The sequence below is a fragment of the Salvelinus namaycush genome, unplaced genomic scaffold (genome assembly GCF_016432855.1).
Source record: "Salvelinus namaycush isolate Seneca unplaced genomic scaffold, SaNama_1.0 Scaffold164, whole genome shotgun sequence".
NCBI lineage: Eukaryota > Metazoa > Chordata > Actinopteri > Salmoniformes > Salmonidae > Salvelinus > Salvelinus namaycush.
Genome location: NW_024058386.1, coordinates 143,838 through 150,913, shown reverse-complemented (window position 1 = coordinate 150,913; position 7,076 = coordinate 143,838).

Below are 7,076 nucleotides of genomic sequence, written 5' to 3'. Positions count from 1 at the left end.
CAGACAGGAGCCGCTAGAGCCGTCCGCCAGACAGGAGCCGCTAGAGCCTTCCGCCAGACAGGAGCCGCAAGAGCCTTCCGCCAGACAGGAGCAGCCAGAGCCTTCCGCCAGACAGGAGCAGCCAGAGCCTTCTGCCAGACATGAGCAGCCAGAGCCGCCAGCCAGCCATGAGCAGCCAGAGCCGCCAGCCAGCCATGAGCAGCCAGAGCCGCCAGCCAGCCATGAGCAGCCAGAGCCGCCAGCCAGCCATAAGCAGCCAGAGCCGCCAGCCAGCCATGAGCAGCCAGAGCCGCCAGCCAGCCATGAGCAGCCAGAGCCGCCAGCCAGCCATGAGCAGCCAGAGCCGTCAGCCAGCCATGACCAGCCAGAGCCGTCAGCCAGTCCGGAGCTGCCCCTCAGTCCGGAGCTGCCCCTCAGTCCGGAGCTGCCCCTCAGTCCGGAGCTGCCCCTCAGTCCGGTATTGCCCCTTAATCCAGTGGGTTTAATTTGGAGGGTGGTAATTAGGAGGAGGTTACGAAAGCGGGGATTGACTATGGTGGGGTGGGGACCACGTCCTGAGCCAGAGCCGCCACCGTGGACAGATGCCCACCCAGACCCTCCCCTAGACTTTAGGTGGTGCGCCCAGAGTTCGCACCTTGAGGGGGGGGGGGGGTTCTGTCACGTTCCTGACCTGTTTTCCTTGTTTTTGTATTTGTTTAGTATGGCCAGGGCGTGAGTTGGGTGGGCATTCTATGTTTTGTGTTTCTATGTTGGGTTAAATGTGTTGCCTGATATGGTTCTCAATTAGGGGCAGGTGTTATACGTTTCCTCTGATTGAGAACCATATTAAGGTAGGCTGTTCACACCGTTTGTTTGTGGGTGAATGTCTTCCGTGTCTGTCTGTGTACCACACGGGACTGTAATCGTTTGTTCATGTTCGTGCGTTCTTTGTGTTCGTTAAGGTCTGTTTACGTCGTTTTGTTATTTTGTAATTATTCAAGTGTGCTTCGTCTTTCGTTTGTTTAAATAAATTCATTATGTATTCACAACACGCTGCATTTTGGTCCGATCCTTCTCGCCTCTCCTCATCCGAGGAGGAGGAAGAAAATGACGAACGTTACAGTCTGGGCACTCAGCCAAGAGCTGACAAGCGTAATTTATGGGTTCCTGATAGTCAGACAAAAACTGTGGTTCCTCTGAAATCTACTGAAACCGGAGCAACGTGTTATATCCTGCGCACCAGTGATAAAGCTGTTGTTCTGTTTGGAGCCTGTTTCTGGATGAAAGGTTCATGCTTGTATGTGTGTATATGTGTGGGGGTCGACAACCAAAGGCGATAGCTTGCCCAACTTGGGGAACAGTTGATCTACTGTTAGAGGAAGTATGTCAAATTACATTTTATTGGTCACATACATGTGTTTAGCAAATGTTATTGCAGGTGTAGTGAAATGCTTTTGTTTCTAGCTCCAACAGTGCAGTAATATATAACAAGTAATATCTAACAAATTCACAACAATACACACTAATCTAGAGTAAACAAATGGAATTAAGAATATATAAATATTTGGACAAGCATTTTCAGAGCGGCATATACTAAGATACAGTAGAACAGAATAGAATACAGTGTATACACATATGAGATGAGTAGTGGCTAGTGTTCCATTTATTAAAGTGGCCAGTGATTTCAAGTCTATATAGGGCAGCAGCCTCTGTGCAAGTGATGGATATTTAACAATCTGATGGCCTTGAGATAGAAGCTGTTTTTCAGTGTCTCGGTTCCAGTTTTGATGCACCTGTACTGACCTCGCCTTCTGGATGATAGCGGGCTGAACAGGCAGTGGCTTAGGTGGTTGTTGTCCTTGATGATCTTTTTGGTCTTCCGATGACATCGGGGTCTGTACGTGTCCTGGAGGGCAGGTAGTTTTCACCCGGTGATGCGTTGGGCAGACCGCACCACCCGAACTCAAACCCCAAACTCACAGGGCCCTCAACTCCTGTAGGCTGTCTCGTCATTGTTGGTAATCAGGCCTACTACCGGTGTGTCGTCTGCAAACTTGATGATTGAGTTGGAGGCGTGCGTGGCTACGCAGTCATGGGTGAACAGGGAGTACAGTAGGGTGCTGAGTACGCACCCTTGTTGGGCCCCAGTGTTGTGGATCAGCAAAGTGTAAGTGTTGTTTCCTACCTTCACCACCCTGGTGGCTGCCCGTCAGGAAGTCCATGGCCCAGTTGAACAGGGTGGGGTTCAGACACAGGTCCTCGAGCTTAATGATGAGCTTGGAGGGTACTATGGTGTTAAATGCTGAGCTGTAGTCAATGAACAGTATTCTTACGTATGTCTTACTCACGTCGGCCACGGAGAAGGAGACTCCACAGTCTTTGGTCCCAGGTCACGTCGGTGGAACTGTGTTATCCTCAAAGCGGTCAAAGAATGTTGTGTTTTGCTTGTCCGGAAGCAAGACGTCGGCATCTGCGACATGGCTGGTTTTCCCTTTGTAGTCCGTGATTGTCTGTAGACCCTGCCACATGCGTCTTGCGACTCCACTTTTTCTCTATTCTGACGTTTTGACTGTTTGATTGCCTTATGGAGGGATTCTATTATATATATACTCTATTCTGTATTCTATTCTGTTCTACTGTATCTTAGTATATGCCGCTCTGACAATGCTTGTCCAAATATTTATATATTCTTAATTCCATTTGTTTACTCTAGATTAGTGTGTATTGTTGTGAATTTGTTAGATATTACTTGTTATATATTACTGCACTGTTGGAGCTAGAAACAAAAGCATTTCACTACACCTGCAATAACATTTGCTAAACACATGTATGTGACCAATAAAATGTCCTTTAACATACTTCCTCTAACAGTACATCAACTGTTCCCCAAGTTGGGCAAGCTATCGCCTTTGGTTGTCGACCCCCACACATATACACACATACAAGCATGAACCTTTCATCCAGAAACAGGCTCCAAACAGAACAACAGCTTTATCACTGGTGCGCAGGATATAACACGTTGCTCCGGTTTCAGTAGATTTCAGAGGAACCACAGTTTTTGTCTGACTATCAGGAACCCATAAATCACGCTTGTCAGCTCTTGGCTGAGTGCCCAGACATTATGGGGCCATACTTCCTTAACTAGGCTTTTTATGCTACAATGACAAAAGAAAGCAAAAACAGGCCTGCACTAATGCACACACAATTTTTATCTCATATGATCTAGTTTATTTAACAATCTCAACCTTAATGCCTAGGCAACTAGGCTGAAAGAAAGATATTTTAGTACACAACCATTAATAAGGTTTAACAGAAATTTCCCTGACACTAGGCCCCTTACAAGCTTTACATACATGAAGGGAACATTTTTACATTTGCGGTATGGTTAGTGAGAAACACCATATTGTGAATGTACGGTCCCTTACCAGACGTCCGCCAACGTTTGTAAAATTTGCGGGCTGTGCCGGGCCGTGCACAGGGGCCAGATCTTTCAGCAAGTCATTGAACGAAGTCTCTCGGACATTTGGTTTCCGTTTTATAAAATTTTAAAATGTTGGGTCATTTTTCCGCTGTCCCGGTAATTCCCACCAGAGGGCAAATTAATCATATTGCAAATGTACAATCATATTGCAAATGTACGTGGCCTTTTCTCCTAAATGGAAAAGATTTTGAAAGACGAAACTTGGTGAGCATAGGTTTGACATAATGGGCAGTTGAAGCCTCAACGATTTTTGATTTATGGCCATTTTTCTGGGATAAAAGGTCAAAATCGAAAATAGAGCGCTAATTTGACCGCTTCACGTCAAAGTACATAAACCTACGGTGTCAGGAAAAAAAGAAACAGCCATTTATCTATCGTAATTTAAGATAAATCGTACATTGTACAATTGGTGATGTTCACAAAAATGAGTTTTTTTTCCAAAAAAGTTACAGATCCAGTTGCAGCATGTTCAGACAAACATTTTTTAAGTGGGTTTCGAAGCTCTGCGAGAATTCTGTGATTTTATGTGATTTTATGAAATAACACACACTCATATAACCCTCTGTAAATAAGTCACTTCTTAACATAAAGACTTAAAACTCAATATTATTTAAGAGCCTACCTCATGGAGGATATGTGTTCACTTTCAGCTTCCTGTGTCAACCGGAAGTACCTTAAAATGGTGTCATAGGGGCAGTTTTGAAGGGTTAAAAAGGTCAGATCTTTTCAAAACCTCATATGTGTGATTAGGCAACCCTCATGAACTGTAAAACAGTAATTTCTCCCAACAGATGTCAAAGAAAAGGTTTCTCACACACACGCACACACACACACAGCAAGGATGGAGTGACAAAGTGCGGTGCTTTAACCTTTTATGGCTGCCATCCCGCTACCGGGATGATATGACAACAGCGAGTGAAAGTGCAGGGCGCCAAATTCAAAAAGCAGAAATCTCATAATTAAAATTCCTCAAACAAACATGTGTCTTATTTCATTTTAAAGGTAATCTTGTTGTTAATCCCACCAAAGTGTCCGATTTCAAATATGCTTTTCAGCGAAAGCACTACAAACGATTATGTTTGAATCTATGGCACCATTTTAAGGCACTTCCGGTTGGCACAGGAAGCTATAAGTAAACACATATATTGATTAGGGTATGCTGTTACAGAATCCTGAGTTTTAAGTCTGTATGATAAAAATTGACCGATCTACACAGGGTTGAATGCAGTGATTTTCACAATTGCAGGTTATGTATATCAAAACACTTTTAGGGTGAATTTAATCGGTTACTTCAGGAAGCTTAGAATCGACACAGGTAGACCTCATAGTGGCCTGATGGATTGTCATCGAAGACAGGTTCATAAGACATTCATAACCCACATAGGCTTCACCTTGAATTTAGGGTTGCAGGCAATGTTTTCCTATGGGGAGAGATGTCATTGTAAATTGTTTGATGTAAACACCTTCTTTTAACTGTTAAGGGTTAATGCCACACGGTCAAGGTTAGTGTGCCTAGATTCACAAGATGTTTATCTTTAATATGCTGTACACCATGTATTTTTCATAAATGTTTTATGATGAGTATTTAGGTATTTCACGTTGCTCTCTGTAATTATTCCGGCTGCTTTGGTGATATTTTTTATGGTGGAAACATGATGAAAATATGCGGTTGTGTGTTTGGCTATTGTGGTTAGCTAATAGAAATACATGTGTTTTCGCTGTAAAACATTTTAAAAATCGGAAATGATGGCTGGATTCACAAGATGTTTATCTTTCATTTGCTGTATTGGACTTGTGATTTCATGATATTTATATGCTATTATTTACTTGTGGCGCTATGCTAGGCTATGCTTGTCAGCTTTTCTGATGAGGAGGATCCCGGATCCGGGAGGGTGATGAAGTAGAGGTTAACGGTTCTTTCTCTGTCTCCCAAAAGCAATTGAAATTTAGATCCCAAAACCAAATGAAATTTAGGTCCAGGCTTCATTTTGGGCCTTATCTTGTCACTGTCGCTGCGCTCAGACCGAGCAAGCTACGGTCAAGCGGGGCATCTCGTTGATCTCGGCACAGCCTAGAGATAATGGTAATGACATTGCAGGCTCTGTGTGTCTTAATTTCACATTTTCACAAACTTCAACGTTTTTCCTTTCAAATGATATCAAGAATATTGATATTCTTGCTTCAGGTCCTGAGCTACAGGCAGAAAGATTTGGGTATGTCATTTTAGGCAAAAATTGGGAAAAAAGGGTTTGATCCTTTTTTTCCAAACCACATCATTAAAAAGTGTATTTTCCTTTGAAGAGCCGGTTCCTAAGAATTGAGTGGAGCTGCGTGGGTGTGGGAGATTAAAGATCGCAGTGTAATTCCATAGAATGGTGTGTCCAAACTTTTGACTGGTGTGTGTGTGTGTGTGTGTGTGTGTGTGTGTGTGTGTGTGTGTGTGTGTGTGTGTGTGTGTGTGTGTGTGTGTGTGTGTGTGTGTGTGTGTGTGTGTGTGTGTGTGTGTGTGTATATATATATCCGCTGCAGAAGGCATTTTTCACACAAGCCTTCAGAAAGACGTCGAGACACGGAGACATTCCTGTTCTTCCCTTGAAGACAAGTATCAAGGTAAAATGCTGCTGCTTGCAGTGACGTAATTAATTGTGCTGAATGGACAGCTATTGCCTGTGTGTGTGTGTGTGTGTGTGTGTGTGTGTGTGTGTGTGTGTGTGTGTGTGTGTGTGTGTGTGTGTGTGTGTGTGTGTGTGTGTGTGTTTGTGTACATATGTACATATATACATATATACATATATAAACTCAGCAAAAAAGAAATGTCTCTTTTTCAGGACCCTGTCTTTCAAAGATAATTCATAAAAATCTAAATAACTTTACAGATCTTTATTGTAAAGGGTGTATGTATATATATATATATATACATACACCCTTTACAATATATATTTTTTACAATATATATATACCCTTATATATATATATATCTAAATATATATATATATATATATATATATATATATCTAAATCAAAACTGTGAGTTTCAAAAACACTCAAATTAAAGGAATTTGGTTATTAAAATAGTGAATTGTTTAACCTGTCTATCCCCCCACATTCCACTGAAAAGGCAGCGCGCGAAATTCAAAAAATATTTTTTTGAAATATTTAACTTTCACACATTAACAAGTCCAATACAGCAAATGAAAGATAAACATCTTATGAATCCAGCCAACATGTCCGATTTTTTAAGTGTTTTACAGCGAAAACACAATATAGCATTATATTAGCTTACCACATTAGCCAACCACACAAACGCATTTATCAGCAGCAAAATGTAGCGATTGCAAAAACCAGCAAAATATATTAAATTATTCACTAACCTTGACAAACTTCATCAGATGACAGTCCTATAACATCATGTTACACAATACATATATGTTTTGTTCGAAAATGTGCATATTTAGAGCTACAAATCCTGGTTTTACAATGTGAATATGTAGCCAAACTGCACAAAATTCTCCGGATGTCACGAATCCCGCTTCCTGAGTCTGGGTTTGCCTGTGTGTCTGTCCTGGAGTGTGTTTCAGGTGTCCTGGAACGCACCCTGTCTGGTTGCCGGGCGAAT